At 41.6% G+C, this 27,389-nt stretch overlaps 1 long non-coding RNA gene across 1 annotated transcript; it reads right to left on the reverse strand.

Moving 5' to 3' along the window:
• Nucleotides 1-431: 431 nt before the first annotated feature.
• LOC146768807 (uncharacterized) lies at nt 432-21,171 on the reverse strand. Its single transcript, XR_014956799.1, has 2 exons — nt 5,962-21,171; nt 432-5,652 (listed from the first exon to the last, which is right to left on the reverse strand). It is a non-coding gene; the product is annotated as an uncharacterized LOC146768807 (long non-coding RNA).
• Nucleotides 21,172-27,389: the final 6,218 nt, after the last annotated feature.

Consider the following 27,389-nt stretch of genomic DNA (forward strand, 5'->3'; position numbering starts at 1 on the left):
TTACTGCCTGGAACTACAAGGGCAGACATTTCTGGGCAGCAGGAGCCTTCAGCAGTTTCGTGGGGGGCTGTGGACAGGAGCCTGTTTGGGTGGGCTGGGCTGAGCCCTTGCACGGTCCCGAGCGACTGCTCACAAAGATTGGCACAGCCACAAAGAGGGGACAAAGTACAAAGCCCACAAAGTCTTTTGGGCTGACATGTGCAAGGATGTCCATGACACCTTGTGGCTTTCGGGGGTCACTCGCCGCTGTCCCCCGTCCCTCCCCGGCCCCCCGGGACCCTCCTGCTAGCTGTCCCCTCCGGGGCCGGGGTTTTCCGCGGTCCCGCTGCCCTGGGCTCACCAGGCAGCGTCTGGGTTAGCACGGTCCGAGCAGCAGCGTTGCCTCAGTCGCCGCTAGGATTCGAGATAAAGAGACCAAGAGAGACCAATGGTGTGCTTGTCCAGAGAGATTGTATTGCCTGAAGCGTTGCAGGGACCAAAGGCCCTGGGCTATTGCCCAGATACAGTTTTATACAGCAAAATTAAGAGATAAGGTCTAAACAATAGAGACAGTGTCCAGTTTAGGCACATCAGAACCACCCCAGGGGCCAGGTCCAATGGGAACTGCTCAGGGGTGAGGAGAAGGGGATTACAGAAAAATGCTGAAGTGAAACTTTCCCGAAACAATGGGGCATACAGAAATGTATATTTTCCTCAGTTTCCTATTCCCAAGGCCTTTCTAAAACCCTTCCTCCACACTACCATGCCAGTATGATAGCAACAACACCTGGGAGGGCAGAGCCAGAGGGAGCTGCTGATGACACTGGGCAGTTTGACTGGACTCTTGCTGTCTGGAAAGATCCTCTCTGACAAAGTGCTTCAGGCCCCAGTGTTTCTTCCTGAGGTCCTTTTAACTGCAAGTCATACCTGTGAAGAGTGTTTCCCCTTGGTGCAGAACAGAAGAGTTTCAACCCATCATGTTTTCTCCTCTTTTTCCTTTTCCATGTCCTTTTCTATAACGAATTTTAAAAGAAATATGTTCTTTGCAATTAGGCCACGTGTTGAATGTCTACCTCTCTGTAAAGTGCACGTAAAGAGGTATTCAGAAAACACATCTTGTATTTAGCATGGCATATTTCACTGAAATATATTCCTGGGTTAGCAAAAACGATGCAAAGTTTAAAATACTTATTTACTTCCATCAAACCTTCTCCTTTTAAATAAGCTGGTAAATCTATGTCTTGAGAATGTGGGTAAAAAAAGAAAATATTTGTCATCATGGCAGTGGTGAACTTTAAGGAAAACTCTTGAATTAGCACTAAATCATCACTCAGAATAAACTACAACTTGATTTCTGTAACTCCTTGAGACCAAATTAATTAATTTTATTGCCTTGGGCAAATCTTCTAGTTGTGGGTTTAAGCTAAAGCAAACATGCTACTTCCCTTCAGTCTGGAGAATTGGCAAGGAAAGATTCATTGTTATTTTAATCTCATGATTCAATCTCCTGCTGCAATAATTTGGTGATTTGACTAATTGGTGGTTTAACCTATTATTAATGTTCCTCCATTAATTTCCTGATGCAATTTTAATGACATCTCGATGTCACTATTGAATTAAAGTCTGTTTAGTCAAAGAAAAAAAAGTAAAGCACTAGTTTTATATGTTGATATCTATTTGGTGAATTTTAATGTCTGTCTTCATTCTAATAAAAGTCTGCATGTTTTTAATATAGCAGATTGGGCTTTAATCCTGAATAAGACAATTCATTTTCATAAGAATTTCTGTGGTTTTAACTGAAATAAACACAATCCATTACACTGTTCCTAGGTCTTACTCCAAGAATGGCATGCAATGCATGTAAAATTTCCATGTGAAAAAGCAACTTTTGGGTCAAGTGGTGGTGACCTTGAATATTCCCTCTGGACTATAGAGAAGTAACAAAGCAGAAACTGAGTTCTTGGCTTTCCTGAAGCTCATCCTAAGTCTCCACACAAGTCTCTTCATTTGGTTGTACCTCACTGCCTGCTCTTGACCCAAGTAAATGGGGATCTCACTTCATTCCCTTCACCATTTACATGTTTATCTATTTGTAATGTAAATTGACAGAGCAGAGACAATTTTTCACCTGCATTTATGATTTTGGTTGGGATCTTGAAGGGCTGTATGGTGCACATCAGTAACAGCAGCTGTGTTACACAGACAATACCAGATATTGTGGATCCATAGTTATTTATAAACAGAAGTTAACAGGAAGAGTGACTCTATTTTTTCTGGAGCCTTGCAACTACTCTTCTGATCATTTCTCACCCAATCTGACTCAGAGAAGCACAAGATGTGTTGACAGAAACAGTAAGAAATGCCATGAGGTGAACAGTCATCTTGTTTTCTAATTTATTTAGCAGTGTAGTGCAGCTTGCAGGGGGATGAGCTGTGCAGCTTGGCCAGCAGCAGATGTGGTGAAATGTTTGTCTGGCCATGCAGCACACACGGGAAACGTCTCACATCCCTGTCCCTCTTTGGCTGAAGAGACACTAAGGTCAAGGCATTGTTACCTAGCAACTAATGAGAGCTGATTAATCCATTTGTGGGCATCACAGGCTGCAGTGATGTATGGGAGCCTGTGCCTGCTTCTACTATTCGTTTAGTGGCAGGAAAAGCAAGTACCAATAACATCAGTACAACATCAGTAATGCTGACATCATCAGATGTGTAAATAATAACAACCAAAACTGTCTGTCCATTTTCAATGCTAGCATCAGATTTTGAATTTCTAACTTTCATCATTATTTCTTTGAAGACTTGGTAGAGATGGGATTTATATGTGAAGGAAACCAGATTGTAGGTACAGGGCAGTTTGCTTTTTCCAGAAAAGCAAGCTCTTGGCCTTTCGGTGGACTCCCTGTGAAGGCAAAGTTACTCCCCAGTCTTCAGTGTATATTCCACAAATGCCTAATCAAACTAAAAGAAAGTGAAACTTTTCTGAAACCAATTCCTTTGAATTTTAAGGACCCCTGAAGAGTTAAATAAAAATAGGGCATTTTATAATGCATCTTCTTGCTGTATGCACCACATGTTCCAGAAGGACAGTACCTCACCCTGTCAATGTCTAATGAACTGTGCAGTTCCATATGATTTATCATTGCTGGTGTTCCACCAGGAATGATCAATAATATAGTCTATATAATTTCTTTTTTACTTCCAAATGCACCCAGCAGGGTAGAGAAACTTTTATTAAATTGTTGAAAAAAAGTAGAAACACTTTCCATATTTTAACAGAGGAGACCTTAGCAGACTTGGTTTGTGTTATAAAGGCTTAAAGTCAAAAGCAAAACTATTTTTCAAATACACCTTGCTTATTTTTAAATAAAAAATTCTTGTTAAAAATATTAAGACTTTTTATGTGAGAATGAGACTTTTAAAGTGAATAGTTTTAACAGAGGACATAAAACTTTAAAGAACATATTTCTCACAGTTCAGTTTAGACAAGAAAGCCTGAAAAGCAAGCTCTCAGAGGCTCCAAGACCAGCAACAAGCAGCAAAGTTTGTCTGAGACTCAGATGAAACAAAATGTTTCCTTTCATGCCCTTCATCTTCATACTCCCTCAAATGCCTTGTGTGAGACATTCCATTTTCAGGCATTAGTTTTACATTCTTTCACCAGCTTAAGAGTGTAATGGAGAGCAAAATTATCTCCCATGAAACGACCAAATTGGTTTGCAGACAGAAGTGAAGAAAGAAGGCCAATTCTCTTCCTGTAACCAGACCAATCTGAGGTATAATACATTTTTTGCCTGTCCCTATCATGATTGCTTATTCTTCTCAATCTTGTTTATTCTGAGAAAATTGTGCTGGAGAAATTTCCTTCTGATTAGTGATTAGACACAAAAGGAAATGTGGACTGTCCTGCCCACTCATTCAATTTCCTTTATACTGGGCTGTTACCAACACTTATGTTTTCTAACCAGATGTTCCTGAGAAGCTCTTTCTTCTGTGCTATATTCAAACTCCCTAAATAACACAGGGGTCAGAAGTTTTCCCCTTGACCAAGGGTGCTTTGGAGCTGGAAATGTGTGCTCTGATTAGCTTTTCTAAATCTTCTGTGAGCTGTGTGGGAAATGGCTGATGCTGGCTGAAGAACATCTGATAATGCCTGCTGCACAGACCTGGCAAAGGAGCAAGGACCTCACTCCACAATGGCAGAACATGTCAGTCAGAGTATGGGGGCACACCAGGCTGTCTTCTGCAAGTGTATTTAAACTCTAATTTCTCTCTGGAACTTGGGAGGGGCAGCTGAATGGTCAAAAGTACGAGGCTATAGAGCAGGTTTTTCAAGCAAGAGACGCCTTTTACATATTGTTTAAACACCTTTACTCTCCTCTCCTACCTCTCCATAGCTGTCTCGACAGCTCACCCCAACAAACCATGTTGGGGGCAGCAGGGAGTGGATGACAAAAGAGACATGACAAACCTGGACTGTGTTGTGCAATTAGATTTTTTTCTTCACAGGTTATTTATCTGCTCTTGCTCACTTCTTTCCTAAGTCCAGGCCTGCCTCTCTCTGTGGTCCTCAGAGTTTAATCATCTTACCCAAGTTTCCCAGTTCTCCACCATGAACTGATGCTCCTCTCCAGATTCAGAAATGGGAGAGGAGTGAAACAGTCCACCACTGTGAGCATTCCAAAGCCGCTTGCAAAGAATTTGTCTTCCAATTTGCAAAGATCTGTGACCTCTACAACCTGTTTAAAGGTAATTTAAAAATACCTACAAGGGAAAAATAAAGTATATTAATGTCATGGTTTGACACTGGCACAATGCCAGTGCCCCCATGAAAATGTGATCCCTCCCTTGAATGCTGTGAAGTGGAATCTAGAACAGAGCAAAGCAGGCCCAAGCTTAATAACAGAAAAAAACTTTATTAAACTACTACTACAAAAGGAAAAAAAGAGGGGAAAAAAGGAAAAAAAACTACACAAAGATCAAATGAAAACCTTGCAAAGCATTCCTCCCCCCACCACCCAACTCCAACAAACCACAGTGAGACACAATCTGGACCCCAATCAGGTTTCCACCCTCCAAACAATCGATACTCAGTCCATCGAGGGAACAGAGTCTCTCCTGTGCCACAGACCCCCCAAGAAACACAGCTGCCACATCCTGTGTTTCCATGTCATACATGGCACCACCCGGAGAAAAAGTTTGCCATGGTGACCCTTCTCCTTTCCATGCACAGTGCTCTCACCACCAATGCATGGATGGACAGACTGCTTTTAGGATTTTTCCTTTCAAGGATGCCCTGCCAAGAGGGGAGAAAACAACAGCTCAGTTTTTCATTGTTTGGGACCACAGTCCCCCCCATTTTCCCCCTGGGGCCGAGGGCTCAAGAACAGAGATCTTCTTCTCTTCTCTTTCCTTTCCAGGACAGGGGCGCCACCACAAACCCCCTAACCTTTTCTCTGTTCACTCCACTTTTGTCTTTTTCCCAGCTGAAGCAGGTCTCTTGACTCACTGGCATCCTCCCAAAACACAGTCCCTCTTGAAGGAGAAGATTTGGTTCAGGTTGTGGCTAACATGGAAAAGTCCAGCCAAAAGCCACTCCTTGTCCCCCTCTCATCTAGGATTCCACCTTCTAACATCCCAGGGTCCAAGGTGTCCCTCTTCCTCTCTTTCAAACTGAGGAGGGGAAAGGAAAATTCACAAAGCTTTCATTTCTCAAGGAAGGGTTAAAAGTCCGAACTCCCAGGGATGGCTCGATGCCCGGACATCCAGCAACTCCCACGCACTGGGCACCTTGCAGCTCCCCCCGCTCCTCCTTCCTCGCGGTGGAATTGCTGACAGGACAGGACCGCCGCCGTCTCTTTTCTCTCTCCCCCTCGGGAGAGAAACCCCAGGGAGGGAGGAAATGGAGACATCCCAGATTTCTTCCACCCTTCCATCTGCAGGGGCCAGCCCGGTTCCAGTCCCTCCACCCTTTGGAATTACCTCCATCAGGCCATGGGGTTTCCCCTCCCCCACCCAGCTCGTGGCTGGGCAGGGGAGGTTTGCACTGCACGCTGACCGGAACCAAAGAGAGCGAGTTCCCCTGGGAATTCTGCTCTTAACTCCTCTGTGTTCTCAGAGGCGTGTTCACCTCCAATTGGTCAATATCTAAATTGACCTCTTCCTTCCGGAAAAAATTCTCTTTCCGTGTCAAACCACGATAATTAAAAACATCTTCTTTCTGTGCTTTGGGAGTTGCAGGGCAGCACATGGAGAGCTGTGGGCAATGCCTGGTCCATCATGTTTCCTACCTGGGAAGGGGTAAAAAGGTCAGGGCTGTGGAGGAGGAGGAGGGGGATGGGGAGGAGGATGCTCCACAGTTAAAATGGGGAATACATTTCTGTTAGAAGCAAAACTAAACTTCCAGATTTTTAACCTAATTTAGTCTTATAACAAATTCTAAAGTGTCAGTGTCTCAGGCCCTGAGTCCCAGAAAAAGCAAAAGGATCAGAATTTTAAAGTTTTTGTTGCTCTTACTAAGAGATTGTTAACTTGAATGAAATATCTCCTTAGGCATCAGTTATCCGTAAAAGTAACTGAACAAAGTTTCATCTACAGCCTCATCAGGACATTCATCAACTTCATAGGTGGCATGAGAGGGTTTAAAATTGGACTGAAGAAGGATAGCAGCACTTTAGTTGTCCAATATGTGACTTGCACTAAGAGCTTCTCTTCCCAAACAAACTGGATTCTGGTCTGTGCCTGGCTGGGGTACGTATTTGCTGTCTGAGGTTTCTTGGTGCTCCAGTTACACATTTAACAGCTTTCTTAAGTGTTCTTAAGCTATTTTTCCTCTGCTGTCAATATCTGCTAAGAATAATGTTCTGAACAGCTCACACAAGCACAGAGCAGGCCATTTCCTACTTAGGAGAGTGCACTGGTAAAGGTCACTTTATTCTTCAAATGGTGTGGCGTTGGTCCTTAGCCTGGCGCTGCTGGAAGCAAAGTTCCAGGCGGGGCCATTTCAGCAGGAATCTGAAGAGGCTACACCGAGCTGTTACAAGAAGCAAGCTTAGTAAAGGAAGGACTTGGTTCTTTCCTGGGGAATAAGAAATACCATAGCTTTACAGGCAAGAGAAGTCTTCACCGTGGACTAGAAGAGGATCACCACCTTCTGTGGTGAAGACAGAGTTTAAGCTATGAGCAGACAGTTCATTGCTCCTTGCTACGCCAACAGAAACGTACTGAGTTTGGAGAGCCATCAGCTTCTCCTGCGTCATCTCAGACCACCACAGTAGGCACCTCCAGCTTCCCTCTAACTCCCACATGCTGGGTACCTACCAAAACTTGGTGGGGACCAACATAGGGTATGTACTGCCTGGGATGATCCCACTCACCACATGACAGGCGTGGTCTCTGTTGTGTTATTGTTCTTTCTTGCAAGACACCTCTTTTGCTTTGTGTTTGTACTGTACATCTTCCTCAAAACCTGGGCCTGTAAAACAAAAATAACAGCTTTGTTTTACTGACAGGGCAGCTGGTAGGTTTTTAACCACAGTCTGTTTTTATTGAATGTCAGTCACTAATATGAGTTTATCTAAGTTTGTCTTCCTTCTCAGCACTGCAATCTGTTTTTCTTAGTACAATACTGATAATTTTTTAAAAGAGGAAGCCAAAGTCAATTAAAACCAAACAATTTTTGACACTTTTGGCTTTCTGCAGTGGTATCGGTTAATCACATGTTCATAAATACTGTAACATTCAGGTCAGAAAGATGACATTAAAATTTAATGCACTTGGGAAAAAATAAATTTAAAAGGTCTGTTGGAGAGGTTTTGCCATAGTTCTCTTCCTGCAGTCTGTCAGAGGATGCATAAACCTGTGACCTTTTTTGTACAAAATTACAATATATCTCTTCTATCTAAAGCTGGATAATTACAAGGTTACATAGTCCCTTGGCAGGCTGAAGAAAAGGTTACTCTAATTTTCATCCAAAGGCTTTTTTGTGTGCTGGAAAGGTGTACAGTCATTTAATCCAGTGTGAATGGAGAGGAGGGATGGTGTCTCTTGCTGTTGCTGCTCAGTTACTAACGGAATGACAACCTGGAATTTATGTTTTAGTTCACACTGTCACTTCCCTTACTCAGTATCCTGTATGCTGGTTTGTTTGCAGGGATTGGCTTGAGCCAGTGCTCAGTGATTCCTACCAACATCTCCCAGGTGCACCCAGCAGTTTCTTCAGGATTTACACTATAATATTTGTAGCAGACTGCCTAAGACTGGTTGGGAAGATAAACTTCTGAATGAGAAGCTGTACAGTGTAGCCACACTGGGTATCTGCTAGATGGCAGAAAGATGACTCAAAGTCTGCCCTGAGTAATCAGTGGGATCAAGCCTGGGAATTTACTTTGATCTGGATCTGGGAAGTGTACCCAGTCCTTTTGCCTTCAGCATCAAAGCTGAAACCTGATGATGAGTATGTAAGAAATAACTTTACCCAGCATAGTCATAGTCACTTCAAAGGGTGCCAGTCAGACTTGAGGACTCAAGCTGAGTCTGGTGCTTTGCTCCACACCTGATCTTGACCAAAACAATAATATAAAAACTGGGGAGTGAGTTGGCCATGTTTGTCTCCAAGGAGAAATCTGTTGAAAAATGGTGAGTAGGCTAAAGGCTACCTGTGTGCTGCAGAACATCTGGCAAAGGCACAGGTATAGCAACTGTGGACTTCTGGATGGGAAATGAATAGGAAGTGATGGATGTAGCAACAGCTGTAGATAGAAAAATGTGTACACATATTAAATGCTGCTGCAAATTACAAAAGCAGAAACTTAAGGTTTAAAGGCCTTTAAATTCATCATTGCACCCACAGCAATTTAATTGATCCCTCTGTTACAACAATGCCAGCCACCATATATGATGGATTCCTCATTATGGTGTATGATGAAGGTGCCTCTTTGTCTGAGGCCTGGACTCTGTCCTCCTTCTTTATCTCACCCTTCATAAAGGTTAGCAAGCTCACAAAAGTAGTTTTGCGAAAGACAAGAAATACCTCAAAGAGTCTGCAGCTATTACATCCAACTCACAGCAGACTGGAATATCACAGAGCACTTGTTACAGTCCTGTGAAGGCTGAATGAGTTTCTGGGCAGAACCTGGCTGCCCTTTACCCTGAACTTGTGACAAAACTACTGGACTGTATGGATCAGCATGCCAAGCAGCATTCTGTGCTGTGCTGTGGTCCTAAGGTCTTGAAATACTGTTTAAAATGCCTAGTATAATTAGCAAGACTAATAATTAGAAATGCTTGAAAAGCATTCACAAAAAAAAAAAAAAAAAAAAGAGAGAGGAATAAAAAAGAAAAAAAAGAATTGAAAACATTATTTCCCTGGAAATTTTCTTGGTATTTTCTTCTTATGACCCATCACCTGTCCTGTAGTGAAGCCAAGGTACTGGTACCCTGCAGTAAGGGGGATGCCCACTGGATGTCATGATTGCTCCACAAAAGTACAAACACAATGTAATTTATCTAGCAGTCAAAATGTTATTCCTGAGAGGAAGCAATTTTAGGATGTGCGTTTTGTGTAGTTATTCTCTTTCTCTGTTTCAGCCTCTCATCTATACACAGACTAAATCCTCGGATTTCTTGAACTGTGCAGAGTCACAACTGTGCAGTAAGCCATAGCTAAACCCCTCTGTCTGTTAGGTTTATATGTGAATTGTGTGGAAACAAAACAATGACTGAAAGTTATTCAAATAAATTACATAGGAAAAGACTCGTCACTGATTTTAGAAAAAGTCAGTCACCCACATAACTTTGAAAATCATGGTCTTATTGCCATGATTAATGAGAGAGAGGTAGAGTCTGTAATTGCAATCAAATAGATTCAATCACTTAATTCAGTGATTAATGAGATCAAGAAATTGTATGTGGGTCATCTCAGCTTTAGACTCCTGCACTGTCTATAAGTTCTTTACAAAGGGAAAGTAAATAAGAAAGGAAACAAACAAAAAAAATACTATTCCTCTGCCAAAAAACTCTTCTCCAATTGAATTCATAGTACATGGAAAATATGACTGCAAATGCCTACATTCTGCAAATGTCAGTAGTGGCTAGCTCTTGTTTTAATTTACTATTTAAATGTATTAAACATGAAAGGAATCTTGTTAAATGTCATAATCATAATGACAATCCAAATGAAATTAACTAGAAGAGTCAATTAGATTCAGAGGCCAAGCAGGAAGTAAAATGAGTCATGGGGAAAGGAGGATCCCCCAGACTCTGCACAGCATGGATTACAGACTTAAATGTCATGTGGAAATGAATAGAGTGCTAATGTTCTCATATTCAAGGGTAGGTTATTTGCTCAGTCTCCAGAAGTCAAGCTTTTATTTTTTTCTTGAAGGGTTAGGCAAACCTGTGGGCTAGGTAAACCCAGAAACTGTGCAGCAGTATGGTGCTACCTGAATTGCAAGCACACAAAGACTGTTTGGCTGAACAAAGATTAATTTGTAGAAATGAGGCTGACAGGTATGCAGAAATCATGATTCAAAGAATCATAAAATATTTTAGTTTGGAAAAGACTTGTAGGGTCATCAAGTCCAACTGTTAACCCAGCACTGCCAAATCTACCTCTAAACCATGGCCCCAAATACTACATCCACGTGTTTTTTGAACACTTCCAGGGATGGTGACTCCATCAGTTCCCTGAGCAGCCTGTTTCAATGCTTGACAACCATGTTTGTGAATAAATTTTTCCTAATTCCCTGTCTAAATCTTCTTGGGTGCAACTTAAGGCTGGTTCCCCTTGTCCTATTGCTTGTTATTTGGGAGAAGAGACTGCCCCTCCTTTCAGGCAACTGTACAGAGCAGTAAGGTCCCCCTGAGCTGCCTTTTCTCCCAGCTAAGCATCCCCAGCTCCCTCAGCTGCTCTTCATAAAACTCATTCTCCAGACCCTACAGCAGCTCCATTGCCCTCCCCAGACATGTTCCAGCACCTCAGTGTCTTCCTTGTGGTGTGGGGCTGAAAACTGGACACAGGATTTGAGCTACAGCCTTATAGGTGCTGAGTGTAGAGCGACAATAATTTCTCTGCTGCCCACACTGATAGAGCCCTCTTATTTTCAGTATCAAAAGAGCTGATACTCACATGTGACAGAAGGCATACATGAAGTGAAAAGAAATGCATTTGTAAACCTGAAAAACAAATTGTTATGTAGCAGAGACAATTTAATCCTTTTCCTCACTGTCTCTGGCCCTATTTTTCTGCAATGTTGATGGAGGCAGTTCCATGATGATCTTCTGTGTATAGGTTGACCATGCCTACCAACACTGCCATCTCTAGTAACAGCACTTAGAGAGTTCAACAACAGATATTTTCCTCATTGGTCCATCTCATATAGTTGTATGTGTTGCAATTTTTATGGACTGTCCAGGTACATCTTCTTTGATCAAAGATATTTCTCAAGATCAGCTTTCTGGTTTGCATTCTACTGTCACATATATTCAACAAAGGACAACTTCAGATTATGCTTATGTTATGCCTTTTCAGTCACTCAGTCAACTAATATCTTGTGAGTGTTTGTAGTAGGAGGAGGTCAGAGCAAAGGTACAAGATTAACTCATAGCTTGCAGATAACTTCAGAACTACTTCAAGGGTGCCAAAATGTAATTTAAGCATTATGTTAGTTAAAACAAGGAAAGGCCTTACAGTTTCAAAACTATGCATCATATAAATGTTTTCCCTATCTTGTTCTCCTCTCCCATTAACTTGCAATTCATATTACATCTTCTCTGATCTTTGCCCCTTTTTTTTTCCATTTCAACATGAATGATTATGAAGGACTAAATGAGAATAGCAGGTTCATCAAGTGAAAGTGACTCTTAAATGCTTATATTTTTGGTGGATGATTTATATTTTACAACACAGCTCTGGAGGGCACTAAAACCAGGAGCAATTGCTGTTAAGTTTAATGATTTGACTATTTTGCCCTTGCTTTGAACACAGCAGATGAGTTTCTTTGTCACGGGAAGCAGAAAGAAGCAGCTCAGCTGGGATGGCCCAGGCATGAAGCAAAGACTTGTCCTTCAAGATGCAGCTGATGGTCTGTAGTGTCTGTGCCTCATGGATCTGCCCCATTTGATTTGAGATGGAGTGGTTGGGAAAGCTGTAGGTGCACAGTGGTTTTGTGCTGTGCTGTAATGATATTTTCTGCTTGCTTTCATTCTCTTCCTCCTATTCCTTACTGTCTTTTTTGCCTTTCTGTCTACTGAACATTGAGCTGACATTTCAGGAAATTATCCAGAGTTATTCTGAGACCTCTTTCATGAATTGTTAATGTAGAGCCCATCATTGCATATGTATAGTTAGGATCATTATTTTGCCATGTGCATTACTTTGCATTTATTGACATTGAATCTCTTCTGCCATTTATTACTCCACCATGAGAGCTTTCTGCAAGTATTTGAGGTCAGTCTTATGTTTGATTTTTCTGAATGCTTTTTTAGCAGCTGAGTATTTGCCACCACACTAAAAGAGATTAATTGCATTAACAGTGATGAACAGACTTCTACAGTTCATTTGTGAATAAAGAGTGAACAGAGCTGGCTATAGCCCTGACTCCCTGTGGGTGAGCCTCCCTCCACTGTAAGAACTGACCAGCCACAATTTTTGACTGCTCAGCTTTCAAAGTAACAATTATTAATTAGTAGAATTTCTCTCTCTTTTCTTCCGTGACAGCTTAATATCTTTAAGAGTGTGAAGTGTCCAAACTTTCAAAAGCTTTTGGGAAATTCATGTGTGTGATATAACCATGTCACTCCTCACCACATGCTCATTGATTTCTTAACAGAGCATCTCTAGCTTTTTGAAGTACCTCTTTCCCATAAAAAGCCATGTTGTATCTGACTTTTCTCCAATATATCTATGTGCTATTAATGACAAAACTACCTCTATTCAGTTCACTGTGCCATTCAGGCTCAGTGCACAGGAGCTATCACCATCAGCACAGCCCTCAGAAATCACAGTCCCATGCTGCGCCTTTTCTCTCTTCTCTACAGATAACCTTCTAAACCAAAGATTAAATACCAAGCTTCAGAGTTTAGCAGTGTTGTACCTCTGCTCCTTCACCCTGGAAACCATCTGATCCTCTCAATTTCTTATGATTCTTTCAATTTCTTCATCCCACTGTGGGTTGGGATTGTTCCCTGGTCTCATCCTCATGAGGAAAGGCTTTGTTGTCAGTGAGTCTCATGGCTCCTATAGGAGGGACACTCTGGGGAAGAATTAATTAGGCTTTTTTTCCTTCAGATTCATCTTCCCTGCATGCTCCTTTTAGATATAAGTAGGACTTTTCAGCCTGGCTTCCCTGCCAGATTTCCAGGTAAAGTTGTTTGGGAAAGTTAGTATTTTTTACTTTAAAAAAAAAAAAATCCTTTTTCCCAGTAATTTAGACATGTATAAGGTTTTACAGACAACTTCTTAACAGTCAAGCTGTTTTTAAATTTTTCTCATTTAGGCCTTTTTATTTTTTTTTAGAGATTGCTTTTTTTCTCTAATGGCAGCATTTTACTCTGCCATTGAATACTCTTGCCTTTCACTGTGGTTGGATGGTAATCTTTTATCTTTTCTCATGGCAGTGCATTTTGAGTCTATAATGGGCAATCTGTAAAGAATTCTTGCCTATGTTTTGTGCCTCTGCCAGTCCATTGAACTACCTGCTGTGTAGCCTTCTCATTCTCCCCTCTTTGAAATGAAATACTCCTAGGAGGTTGAATGAAATACTCCTAGAAGATTTCTGTACTTTGAGTATCTTTTATGTACCTTGCAGTTACTACCCTAGGGTGGTGGTTTGATTGATCTTGTGGGACAGCTTCTGTGCCTTGGGTTAAAGTATTGACAAGAGAGAGTTGGCATGGTTGATCACTTGGTTGAAGAATTCAGGCTTCATGCTGCTTAATAATCTGTCAGCAGCATCTTTCCCATGTATGAATTTTCCTAGATCATAAGGGGCCAGACTCAACAATTTTTACTACTCTTCCTAGGGTGGGTTGACTCTGGCCAGCAGACAAATACCCACCTGACATCTCTCTTAATCTTCTGTCTCATGGGGTTAGGGTGGGGGAGAGGGGAAACACAAGGAAGGTCAGAAGACCCATGGGCCAAGATGTTAACAGGGAGAAGAAAAGCTGAGTGCACAAGCAAAGCAAAAGGAGGAATTCATTCAGGACTTTCCACAGGCACACAGATGTCCGGTCATTCTGAGAAACACAGGTCTTCAGCATACGCAATTGTTTGTTTAGTAACATGAAAAATGTAACAACAAATGTCTTCCCTTTGTCCTTTCTTTCTTGAGCTTTTATTACTGGGAATGCAGCCATATGGTGTGAAATATTCCTTTGGCCATTTCATGCCAGCAGTCCTACCTGTGCCCTCTCTCAGCCTCTTGCCCACTCAGCCTGCTCGCTTTGGAGAGAAGGAGAAGAGAGCCTTGACACTGTGCAAGCACTGTTTCAGCAGCAGCCCAAACACTGATGTGTTACCAGGACTGCTTCAGCCACAGATCCAAAGCACAGCATCATACTGACTGCTGGGAACAAAGGCAGGCTGACCCAGTACAGTCTCCAGCCCTCACTGCAGATCACTTGCATCATATCTAGCAGGCACTGATGTGCTGGCATCACATAACATGCTGATAACATGCTGATAACATGTTGATGTGCTGGTTAACCCTGTGGATTAACCTCTGTGCTGCCAGTTGGCTTGTGTCCATTGCCACCCCACAGGGGGTTTGCCCATGGGGTCACTATGGGAGTAGAGCACTGGCCACTCTTCTGTAAGTCCAGCTGGATGTCCCTCCTTCTGCAAATTTGCTTGGGCCCCTTCTCCTTTGATAGCTTTGATAGTTTATCAAACTTAACTTAAGATACTCTAAGATAACTTAAGTCATCTCAGACTCCACATAGCAGTTTTCCACTTTCCATGGTTTCCCATAACATGACAGATCTGTTGGTGAGCAGAGCACAGAGCCTTTCACCTTTAGGTGTTTCCAGGACTGGTGGGTAGAAATGTGTTCCAGTGTATCTTCATGTGAGGAAACGTGTCCAGTATGGAGAGTAATGGGAATGAAACTGAAGAACTGAACTATACCTTTACATGCATCTCCTTCTTGGGGAGAGATTGGAGACTTTAATAGACAAGAAAGTCCCTCAGAAAGGGAAACACCTGTGCCATCAATAAAGGCCAAGAAGTTCTGTATTCTCTGCAGCAAATCCTTGAATAGTGTTTGCAATTCATGAGGCAAAACAAAACTGAGCAGCCAGGAAACATGCCAGAGATGTAAATATATATATATATATATAGTGTGGGGGATACAGATTGTAGCTGTATCATGTTTTACATAACTGTTCCAAGATCTACAGTATCAGACAGTGTGAGCACGGAGATAAAGACACTTCTACAAATACTGGGGTAACTTCTCTGCCTTGTCTGAAAGAGAATGGGAGCCCTGCAGCCTGCCATATATGAAATGCTGACACCTGGAAAATAATAGCTGTCAGTTCTTTTTGTCAGAGGTTATTTGTATATATATATATATATATATATATATATATACATACATACATACATGTTTTTAAAGAATTTGAGCATTTTGTCCTTTTTCAGAGACAATCAATTGAAAGGGAATATATTTGTCCAGGCTGTGAGATCTGACTGCAACCTGGAGTCAGCAGGCAGCCTTTCAGGTTTAGGAAAATCAGAATGTAGAGGTCATGTCTCAATTTTTTGCCCTTTATATTTACAAAAGCACTTAATTTCTTTCAGCCACCAAAGTGGCTTCTGGCTGAAAAAGGCTGGTTATTACATGCTGAAGAATTGCTTTGGCTTTGGAAATAGAAAATTCAGTAATACTTAGCATAAATCCACTCATCTGAATGACAGAAGTGATTTAAGGGTATGTCCAGTGAAGATAAGGAATACAACATGGGCGAGATTCACCTTTTAAATCTTATCCTTCAAACAGGAAGATATTTGCTATTTATATCATTACCAGAGGAGGGAAGGGAAGGGAAAGGAAAAAATACATTAAAATTATACATGAAAATCAGGTCTGGGTGCAATCAAAACTTTTTTCACCTAAATTAAATAATAATTTCTTCTGGAACAGGCACTCATACAGATGTGGTGTGACTGTTAGGCCAGCAGATCACAGGTTTTGTAGCCAGCATGTGGGTATCTGGGGTATTTAGTGGTTAGCTGTTATCAGGAGAAGTGAGTGACAAATAGGCAGTGTCAGAACAGTGTATTGACAGACGTGGAAGCAAACAAGAGGGTTACTCTGCTGTACACACGTGCTCTTGGAATCTTTGCCTGTTGAGCTAAACAGAAGCATGGGCTGAGCCTCTGAGAGGCAGCCATCCTCACTGATAGTGGTTGGCTTTGCTTTGGCATCTGGATTTTTCTTTCCTTGCATACACTTTATTGACAAACAGAAAAGCCTATATCGGGGATGAAGGTGAGACATTTGAAATCTGGGCACTGGGCTGTTAAGCTGAGCAATGCATTTTGAAAAGCAAGACCCTGGTACATCTAACATCCTCCAAAGCATGTCCTCACAAATGAGTGTAGGGAATTGCTGTACCTCTGTAATATGGGAAAGTGAAACACAGAGAAGACACAGACATTTTATCCAAAACAAATGGGCTGAAGAACAAAATTGCTCATCAGAGTAATCAAGTTTAAAGAATCCTTTTCTTGATATCAATCTTTGTTCACTTATTTCACTTAGGTAATTTTAAAGACATAAGTGTAACTATTTTATGCCTGCTCTTGCTAATTTTCTTTAACTACAGTAAAATAACATTTTATTGCTTGCACAATTCCCTGATCAATTGCATTTTCTTTGTCACGCTTGGCAAGTAAAACTGCCTGAGCTGTGATGGTTGGGTAAATTAGTATCATTCACAAGCTCATTTTGCACTTTGGAGTATCAAATGTTGTTTGACTAAGAAAACTTCTTCCCTGTTGTTGTTGTTGGATGTGGGAGGAAGGGAGAAGATAGGTAAATTTTTGTAATGGAAGAGTGAGACACACTTTTGAATGTCAGTTTTATATATGTTGATAAAACCTGCAGACACAAATCAGCTTCTGATTGTGATTTCAGTAGTGTGCCATAACTTCCCACACGGTCTAACAAATGAGCACAAAGGGAATAACAGGCCTATTGATTTACATCTTATTTAAACAAAACAAAGTAATATTGGTGACAGTGTGCAATTCCAGAGGGAATGTTAGGAAAGAAAGAAACTACAGGCAGGAAGAAGGATGGGGTTCTTGAACATTTGTGTTGCACAATGCCAGGGATTTAAATTAGGGTGTCTCAGATTAACAGAGGCAAGCTCTCTCTAGAGATTGATGTCCTGCTGTCAAGGTCTTGAGATCTGCAGGAGAGGATGGCAGCTCCCTTGCTGCCTGCCTGAGCTCTCTCCCTGCAAAGCCAGGGCATGGATGATGAGGGGGCATTGACTTGCTCTGCAGCCTCCAGCATTGTGGCCACAATGCAGCTTGAGGTGGCTGTGAGATCACCCTGGCAGGTACTCCAGAGTTCTGTGCTTCTGTGGCATGAAATTCAGAAACTTAAATTCTCTCATTAGCCTACAGAAGGAGAGAGACTAAACCTCTGTGAGTTTAACCAGCAAACATAGTTTAGATATTTGCCTTAGATGGAATGAGGATTTCCACAGAAGTAAAATAGATTTATCTTCCTACAAAGCCCAATTTTGGACAACTTTAGGTGCATATGCTGACATCTGATATAGAGGCATTCTGTCTGGTGTCACACAGAGACACAAAACCCAGATTTATGGAGAATAAGATAAAAAATACTGGCCTGGGATGCTTCCAACTGATGAAACACTGTGAGTACAGAGATGGGGAGGCAGCCTTATGAGTGTGAAAGTGCATATTTTTTATGCCACTGGCACCATTCCTGACATAAATATTTGTTTTTAAAGCCAACTAACAGGGACAAAACACATGCAACTGAAAAATTGCCAATTAACTATTGCGTATAGGTTAGAAGGGTTCAGCTGCATTTCTTTCTGTGCAGTCAGGGGTAATATTGGTATGATAGAAAAAGGCAAAGATGTACTTAGCAATGATTATCAAAGGGCAGAATTTTAGATCTTACAACTGAAATGGGCTCCTGAAGTCTGCTAATTAAACCAACCGAAGATTTGATCAAAGGCATTTAATGTGGAGATTGCTTAGCAAGATGCAGATAATTAGATGAAGGCTACTAATGATTTACTTCTGCAAAGTGTAACCTAGCACTGCTGTCTGAAAAGTGACATTTCCTACAAATCCTGTGGTTGTGTTCCTTCATGTAACAGCCTAATTGTTAAATACCAAGTGCAGATCAGGCCAAGAACACGCCTCGTATTCTACCTCACAGTTAATATAGATGGTTTAAGCTGGAGAACAGTGGTGATGTAGGTTAAGAAAGGATAGATATCCTTTCAAAGAGACACAGTGCTCTTCACTGGCTGAAGAGATGCCTCAGTTTGTGTGCCTGGAGCTAAGTGAGATGATTCCTACAGCTAGCATGGGATGTAGCTGGGACTGAATTAACACAAAGAGCTGTGCCTGCAGTTCTGTCATTGCCTCCTGTGGCTGCCACCTTCACATCAAACTCTGGGTCTTGCACTTCCTTTTGCAGTGACATGTGCTTCCCCGAGCCTTAGAGCTGAATGCCCTCTCCAGATACCCCTGTCCTCTGGAGAAGCCAGATCACCTCTGCATCCCACAGGGTTCTCCTTCTGTGGCAGAGGGCAGCTCTTGCTTCACCAGCGTCTCTTGGGGCAGGATTTGTGGCTTAGTTTTGCTTCCCACATAAGCAGGAAATCAAGTTGTCTGCTTGCTTCCTAAACAAGTACTTTGCTGACTGGATTACCAGGTCAGGCTCTACTCTTTAAGAGGCTTAGAAAGAGCTTGAGGGCATTTTCCAGGTGAGCTGCTGCTGCTGCTCTTGCTGAAATCTGGGAGACTGTCAGTGCTGCTCATACGCAGACCTGAGATGATTGTTTCTGTCAAGGTGTATGTGATGCTTGGCATTCCTACTGGCAGAAATCCTGTACTGGGGGAATTCTGTGAGTAGGAATGCAGGCATCCTGAGAAATTTAAATGAAAGTTAATTTAGGTAGAAGGTGGCCTGAGGTTTCAGATTCATGCTCATGTAAATCGAACTCCTATTGTTCTACTGGTTTAAACATTCCCTTCCAAAATGCTATAGTAAGTTATTAATTATTTCTTAACCATTTTTAACTGTAATATGAGGTGTGATTAAGCTTTGTCCATTTTTTTCCAAAATACAGCTCCATGTGAAAAATTCCCATAAATTATCTAAAGCAGAAGCATTCCTTAGCCTTAATTACAGCATTCATTACACACTTACACTATATACAAGCTCCTCTGATTAGTGAAACTCAAGAATTCTTTTTTTGCTCATAATTTTTGCATACATCCTGAGGGAAGTTTCTGTGGAGAGGCAGCAGGCTCTGAAATGAGCTGCGGCTGTTGCTGAGCATTATAAAGCAGCTGAGACCTCCTCCTCCCAGTTTGGGCCCTGCCCATCTGCTGCCCTTGCTTGCTCTCAGAGGTCACCTTATGGACACCACTGCACTTCTCCACGCTCTGAACCCACCTCCCGGGCCAGTGCCAAACAGGCAGACACTTTGCTGTGATCCAGAAAGGGAGTGAACCTTTTCTCAGCTGCAGGAGGCTGGATCTTGCATGGTGCCCCATGGGTCAGACCCTGAGACCGAGATGAGGAAGGAGAGGGGAGCATGAGCGCCAAAAACCTCAGGGCAACTGGGCTTGATGGCTGCATTTTTGTGGTGTCTACAGCTCCTCTGTCTGCCACACATCACCTGGGAGTGCTGGCCCAGAAATGGAAATGTTAGGAGTTGGCATTATGGCTTTGTCTGCGTGCATGCAACAATCCCTGCACTTTCCTGGGTACGTGCTGGGGAAGGAGCCAGGCGCTCAGCACCTCCAGAGTTCCTGAGTGGCTTCACTGGGAGCAAACCTGGCTGGGGACAGAGCGGGGGCTGAACAGGGCTGGGCTGAGGAGGAGGAGGGAGGGCAGTGGTCCCACAACACTGCTGGAGCCAGAGGATTCCATGTGACACTGCAGCTCCAGGATAAACACTGTGTCTCAAGTGTTCAAAGAAACAAAATCACATTTGGTGGACTAAGGTGGAAGTAAGATGAGAGACAGGTCACAACAGATAGAAAATAAATGAAAAAATATCCAAGCTGAATTTATGAGTAATTAAAGATTAGAAGGGAAGGAGAAAAAAATAATAATAATTAAAAAAAGCTGTCAAGCCAGAAATGGAGTAGAAAATGTACCCTAGATAACAGAAAGCCAAAAATTGTAAAGTTTAAAGCAAAACAGTTATAGTGGAAGACCTACTGAAGACCCCAAATAATTCCTATTTTAGAAGGAACCTAATTCTTCTGGATTACTATTTAGACCTGGCTAATTGTAAATCAGCATGTCTTGCTTCCAATTTTGTGATTGGTATTCATCTTCCATTCTGAAATAGGATAGAAATGACCAATTTTAAGTTTTTTTGGAATGCTGCAGTTTATAACATTTGTTTCTTCTAGATTGATATGTTTCAGGTGAGTCTTTATGTTATTAATTTTTACAGTGCCACAGGATGTAAGCAAAACCTTCAACTATGTTAAAAATAAACTTAAATGAAAAATCAATTTTCAAACAAACCCAAAATATTCCCTTTAAAAATGATCTGTTTTCCCTGCCCAAGCACATGTTCATAGAAGAACCATGCTTCTACAAAATATTTAATTTCAACTTGCCAGCAGTGGAAATTTGCTTCATCAGGAGCTGACCAGCTTTGATATTGATTCACTCAAGGAAAGAGCACAGAGGGAAAACCCAGTGACCAATTTACTACTGCCTTTTTCTCTTGTGCATTCATTCACACTTACAGGCAGGAAGTGTAAAACACACATACATACACAAAACCAGGCCTGTGCAATTCATTATGCAGTTTAGATCCATGCAGTACAGGTATAGCTACATAAAGGACAAGGCAATAGGGAAGCAGGTACAATATTTGTGTTATCCCTGAATATCTAGAATTAATATAATTTGGGTTTAATTGTCCATGAACAGATGAATACCAGGTATTCATCTGTTTTGAGACTTCATCTGCTTTCACCTTAATTGCTAAAGAGACATTACATCTCAGCAAGTAAAGGCCATTTTCGCTGTATGTTGTTAATAAGGAATAAAGTGCAAGAAAGCAAAAGGGAAATGCAATCTCTTTGGGAATAAAACCCCTCAGCAATTGAAAACTTCTCTGAGATTGAGGATGATGATATGTCAAAAGGGTAGAGAACTTCCTCCAACATTAGAGAATGAGCAAACTCTGCATTTGAATACTCATGCATTTGAGCAAATAGATCACACACGGTTCTCTAGATAAAAACAAAAGAACTAATTAATTGCAAATTATATGGTGATAGCAATTCCTGTTGAGAAATCAGCTGAATTTTCTTGTGTTTAGTAGCTCTCCATCCCACAGTGCCCTCTTCTGAGATACAGGAAAGCCTGAGAATGATGGGAAGAGACACAAAAGAAAGCCTTGCCAGTACATTGTTTCTCGGTTCTCTCTTGCTGCTTAGGGTGGGCTGCTTTAACCCAGAAGTGCAGACACAGAAACTGTTCAGTAGGCATCCCTACAGAACCTATATTTGCTTTTCTTCCATTTGCCATGCTTTCCTCTCCTTTATTCCATATCAGAGAGCTGTACTTTGCATTTTTAACTCTTATTGACTTAATTCCTGCTTACTGCTCTCTTTACTGTTAGGTCAGCAATCTGCATTGATATCCACATTTTACATTCACTGTCCCTTCCCGATCTCCAGCTTTATCTCTTCAAGCCGTGTAACACAGTCACTACAGCCCCTTCAAATCTGTGAACTGACTGACAACTTGCTAAACTGTTTCATACACCATCCAAAAACATCCACACCTCTATCTTGGTTCTGGAAGCAGTAAAATGGCTTAAGTTAGAGGGCAGCTCTGCTGGGAAAGCTGCTGTTAATGTGCTAAACGTGATGTTCATGCAAATTGCAGGCATGGTGTTAATAGCAGTGCAATTCCCAGGGCCCAGGCTGTCTCCAAGAATAAAAATGTGTGGCATCAGTTTGAGATGACACTGCTTCTTGGGGACTGAGTGTACATAATTGTGGAAGCTGAAGGACAGACATGTGGATGATGTGTGTTTTACTGCCTTCTCCGACATGCAGCCATGGCTTCCCTGAAGTCACCCTTGCTTTTGTATGAATTTGATGAGAATATGGGAGCTGCTATCCAGAGTGACATTTGTCCTCACCATCCTCATCATTTCTGCCTGCCTGTTCTCTGTCTGTTCTGCCAATTTCTCCTGCTGATTCCTCAGGTTTCTCCAATTTCTCCTGCAGGTCCTCATTCATGCCTGCTTAACCTTCCTCTGGCCAAATTCTTTTTGTTGCCCACTAATATCTCTAATAACTATACTATCTTTTTTTCACTGATGTCTTTCCTAACTCCCATCTTAATGTTACCCACTCCTGGCATATAGACTGCCAAATGGATTGTCTGCCCTTTTCTACACTTGGATAAACTCAAGCGTGAATTAAACACACTTTTATATAAGTACTTTTATACTGGTAGGGGACCCTGATTGCTCCATTTTCCCCAGCAGTGTGGATTCCCCAGCCATTGCCTGGGAATAGTCACTGTGAGGTGGGTGGCATTAAGGGCTCCCTGTGCAGTGGATCAGCAGATGGCTGGCATGGGAAGGAGAGGGCAACTGAGGATTCAGTCAACAGTCTAAGTTCTGCAGATCTGCAAGATGGAGAGTTCACAGGATGTGTACGTTGGGGTGTCTTCTCAATTTGGATGCTAAACAGGAGGTATTCATGATGCTTCACAGTCTGAGATGTGAATTTTGGCTGACTAAAGTCACCTTGAATTTGAAGATATTTTTACATTTATTCTTCTGTTCAGAAAGCTGTGTTTCAAGTTCCAAGGCATTTCACAGCAGTCATCTTTAAATATATTTTCTAGTAAAAGCAGAAGACCAGCATCCCACAGTTAATCAAATATAACTTCATCCTACAGAAGTCAAAGGGAGGGATGCCGTCCAATGACACTGAAGATCACATCATGGCCATTAGTCAATATTTGCTATACAATAATTTTCAGGTCCTTGTTCTGTTGGTGCTGGTGTGAAATGGCTGAAACAGTTTAGCTTCTACTTTAAAAGTATTTCTTGCTATTTTTCTACACATCATGAATATATTCAGACTAGTTTACAAATTTACGTAAATTCTATTGTTTAAAGAGAAAAAAATGTCAAAATAGCTTCAAATATCTTCCATTATGTTCTTTGTTGCTCTGCTGTGTTTCTGTCTCTATCTATATTTTATTATTAAGAAGGTCTGATTTTACTTTTATGATGTGAAGTCTGTCAAAACAATGCATTAAATAATTCGGAATCATTATTATCCAATACTACATCTGTTGCTTTCTTTCTTAGTTTTTTCCCCTTCCCTTAGATGGTCCAGGATTGAAACCTGCTATTTCCTTAATATTATTCAGCCGTGTCTGACAATATTCTTTTGTCCTTCTACTTAGAATCCTTCAAACTATTGTGCTCATCATTCAAAGACCTTGAAGGGTCTTGCCTGTGACTGTTCCAGGTGTCTGAGTGACACAGAAATGATCCTTACACTGGTTCTGTCAGTCAGTATTGAGGAGTTGGTCTGCACAGCTCTCAAGGGGTATGGGCAGAGAAGTGGAGAAGGCCAAGGATGATGGAATGATTTAGAAAGCTTTCTGTCCAAGGCCTCAGTATTTCATGTCCTGCACATTTGGGAGGGATGAAGTAGTTGAGATGAGGTGTAGCCTGCAATGTTTGCTTTAAGCCTTAGGAAGCCTGAGGATAGGCTTGCTCTGCTGGCTGTGGGATGCTCCATGGGGGATCTATCATAGGCATGAGGGAGTAGAAAGCACAAACAAAACCTATGAGGCTTTCTAATTCTTTAACTCAGTCCCAAGAAACTGTAGAGAACAAATACCTAATTTTAAAATGTCTGTTCAATTCACAAAAGGCTGCAAATTGTTTTCCCAAATTTTTACAAGCTCATGGGCTGGCCTAAAATACAAAAAACACCCAACCAAGCTGTGCTTCAGGCAAAGGTTGAGGGCAAAGCTCCAGGTTCCTTCAGTGACAGGAACTGCCTTGTTGAAGTATTGGGTGATCTTAGCAAGTGGAGTTCCCTCATCTTGCAGGTGAGGGCAAAATTCTTTGTGCAGTGCTCTCATCATGCCAGGGAAAAATCACCCATCTCTCTCTGAATTAGCTGTGAGCACATTCACACAGATCCAAGACCTCAGTGCCACCAGACTTAATGCAACCAAGACATGACTGCACCAGTGCACCCACTGCAACTGCTTGGGAGCAATGGGGATTTAGAATGATGCAAACTGCTTCTCTCCCCAAAGCTGCTTACATCGTTCATTGGAGAAACTATGCTGGCTGTGCCTGTTCCTTCTTCAGACTCTTCTCTAGTTTGTCTAAATGTGGTTTTCCTTATGGTTTATTAAGGTTTTGTCCTCTTTCTGGCTTCAATACAGTCACTTGCTTTGCTTTGAACAAACAGCTTGTGTGTGCAAGGTGGCATTTTAATATAGAAAAATCAAAAGCAAATGGGGACAATAATTCAATAACATCTGTGTTGGAAGACAGCATTAGAACTCAGAGTTATTTAATCATGGCTTTACTTTGCTAGTCTTTTCTCCTGGGCAGCCCAGGAGTGGAGTAATTGCTTCATGAGGCCTCAGTTTGGAGACAGGCTGAACTTTGTCCTTTGAAATGCCAGTGTAGCTTGTAAACTGGTCACTGTACAGGTGTGTGAAAATGTATGCATGTGCCTATATGTGTTCTTACATATTTAAAATTCAATTATTGAAATCTTCTCCTCTGTGTGATTTATAAATGGTGTTCCAACCAAGATCACATTGTTCTGGAAAGAGATGGAACAGCAGAGACAAGAAAGACTGTTTATATAATCATCTCTGCAAAGAGCTGGGGGCTGGCTGTGTCTCAGCACAAGTTCCAGGGTGATGCCCTAGCCAGTGAACTCTTCACTACATTGCAAAGAGTATTGCTGGTGCCTTCTCTTCACTTTGTGCTGCTGTGTGTTAAAGGAGCAAACACTGCAGGCCCCAGGCAAACCTGGGACCTGCAGGGGAATGGCCAGCCAGCCTTCAGCTGGCACTCTTGGGTGGGCAGAAAGAGACACAGAGCCTGTTCTGTGAAATGCACAGACATTTAATGGTAGAGCAGGGTCAGTTTGGGATATTTTTAAAGTAACTGTAGGAGCTCTAGGAGCTTTCTTGCTGCCCACTACAGGTGAGAGTCCAGCTCCATTTGATCTGTTCACCTTCTGACTCATAACTCTTACACTCCTGGATGCAGCCTCCATAGGAGCTGCACACAGGTGATTAGTGTGGATGCCTTTCTCAGAGAGGAGAAACAGCATCAGACCCTTGCAGCGTGAGGAAAGGCCCAAGCAGCAGGCAGCACTCCCTCCTCCTGTCTGAGCTGTGCAGAGGTGCTCAGTGGTTCTGGGGCAGCCACCAGGCTGCCTTACAGCCCTGCTGCACAGCTCTCCTTGCCTGGAGGAGGGCTGGATTCCAAGCAGGTATCCAGTACCTGTCCCTAGTTCCCTGTGCTGGAGGAGTGAGGCAGACATCTGACATTGATCTCTGACAGCCCTGCCTCTGCAGGTCTCATTGGAATTCACTCCACAGGATAAGAAAATTAGCTACTTACTTCCAACAGGCTGAAATATCTTCTTCTCCTTCTTTTCCCTCAGACTAGGTGGTTACATTTTGATGCACTTGCAGACAAAATGAAATGAGATGGACTGGAGCCAGTATAATACTGCTTGCAGTGCTGTAGTCAGAATCACAAAGGAGAAACTTCTGTGTCATGTTCTACTGAAACCACATCACTGGCATCAGTTTCTGCTGTTTCTAATCAATATAAATGTGCAAAACATTGTGTAAACTCTTTAGATTTGGCAGATAGTTCCACAACGACATTAATTCTTTCTGAATACCTGGACAAGCACCTATTTACCTGGCAACATGATAAAGCATTAACTTTCCCTTGTAAAGAGATGGGAAAGAAAAAAGTGGAGGGGTAATGCAGATATTTTTCCTTCTGAAAGCTGTTTTTCATGAAAGACATTTGATATTTTTTATGCTAGATAGAAAACAGGATTTCCATATTGAAAAACATTCTTTTTCACTTTATTTCTGAAACTGTGGATATTTTTAGATCAAAAAACATAGAACTCACATTACTAGAAAGATGCCTTGGCCTATTGATGATGAAACATTACAGCTAGAGGTATTTATTCATAAAGTTGGCATCTCTGTTGCTAACTGGATTTGCATTTGAAAATTGTACCATTTCTTCAGACCTTTATGTTTCCATGCTTGCAGTAAGCTATCTATTTTCTAAAGGGTTGTGTAGTTTTAAGTGTTTCCATTAATGTTGCTGTAGAGTTATTGTTTCGTATTGTAAATTTTCCTGTGTAGTCTGAGGAATTTGGCCTTACTTCACAGAAAATTGTCCTCTGAAAGGCAGAGTTTGGGAAAAGACCCTGTTGTGAAACTCAAGCGTGTTATTAATCTTAGGTATAACTCATGAAGATTGAAGAGCTTTCTAAAAGCAACTCTAATGTTATGAATAATCTTTTAATTCAAGGGAGGCTGGAAATTCACTTTTAAACTGTCTGAAATGCTTATTAGTACTCTCTACTTTACAGCAGTAGAAATTGGGCAGGTACCCAGATAAGAAATGGAAATTTCATTCTGCTTTCTGAAAGTATTGTGTAATTCACTCTTTCTTGACAATCTTTTGGCCTTTAGTTTCCTGAACTGTCCATAAATCACAGAATTATGCAGAAGTCTTAGAAATTAATTTTGGAAAATATTAACCTATAAAGCTACCTTGAAATTCCTAGTCTTATAAACATATTCATCCTCCTGGTAAAATAGAGGCTGGTGGCTGTTAGTATTTGATAAATGCTATGTTTGCAGAGAGCATGGCCTCACACGTTAAAATTACCATTGGCTTTATGACATTCCTTAGAAATAGTAGCAATGTTTATATCTCTTTTCTTACCAACTGAAAACTGATCCCAGGCTAATGATAAATTTACCATTTATGGATCTCTGTGGGGTGAGAAAATCATGCCCAGACATCTTAAATGGAGAGTCCCATGTGATCCCAACAAGATAGGGCTGGGAAATATGCAGAATGCAGACAAACCCAAG

The sequence above is a fragment of the Lonchura striata genome, chromosome 1 (genome assembly GCF_050655825.1).
Source record: "Lonchura striata isolate lonStrDom1 chromosome 1, ASM5065582v1, whole genome shotgun sequence".
Taxonomy (NCBI): domain Eukaryota; kingdom Metazoa; phylum Chordata; class Aves; order Passeriformes; family Estrildidae; genus Lonchura; species Lonchura striata.